The 419-nt window shown below is 57.0% G+C and overlaps 1 protein-coding gene across 1 annotated transcript in view; it reads right to left on the minus strand.

Moving 5' to 3' along the window:
- Positions 1-419, minus strand: part of SPG11 (spastic paraplegia 11 (autosomal recessive)) — a gene marked incomplete at its 5' end in the record, with an annotated part of 10944 nt that overhangs the window by 6478 nt on the left and 4047 nt on the right. The window lies entirely within an intron of this gene.

Here is a 419-nt window from a genome sequence, read left to right on the forward strand (position 1 = left end):
CTGCTGAACAACCATTTGCTGCTGCTCTTACACCCATCACCTCACAGATGCAGGGGGCAGCTGGTGCCGAAGAGCAGAACGTTTTCCTCTTCCTCACACAACGCAGTTCTAACCCACCCCTCGCAGAGGCTCCGGTTCCTACTCCTCCATGAACCAGCTCAACTTACGGCCTCCCCAGCAAACTCCTCTCTTCTGGGCTGGTTTTCTGCTGGGTTAGACCTTCTGAAGGAGCTGCACCCAGTCAGCTGAGCTCCCCCAGTCAACTGGCATGAGGGGAGCGGTGAGAGCGAGGGGCAGCGGGGTGGATGGCAGTGGGAGCGGAGGAGAGCGCTCCCGGACTCCCAGATCTCCATCTGATGGCTCATCGCTTCTCATGAAACTTTGCTGTTCATGTTGTGGCAAAGTAGAAGTGAGGAGAA

The sequence above is a fragment of the Buceros rhinoceros genome, unplaced genomic scaffold, assembly GCF_000710305.1.
Source record: "Buceros rhinoceros silvestris isolate BGI_N320 unplaced genomic scaffold, ASM71030v1 scaffold38663, whole genome shotgun sequence".
In the NCBI taxonomy this organism is placed as follows: domain Eukaryota; kingdom Metazoa; phylum Chordata; class Aves; order Bucerotiformes; family Bucerotidae; genus Buceros; species Buceros rhinoceros.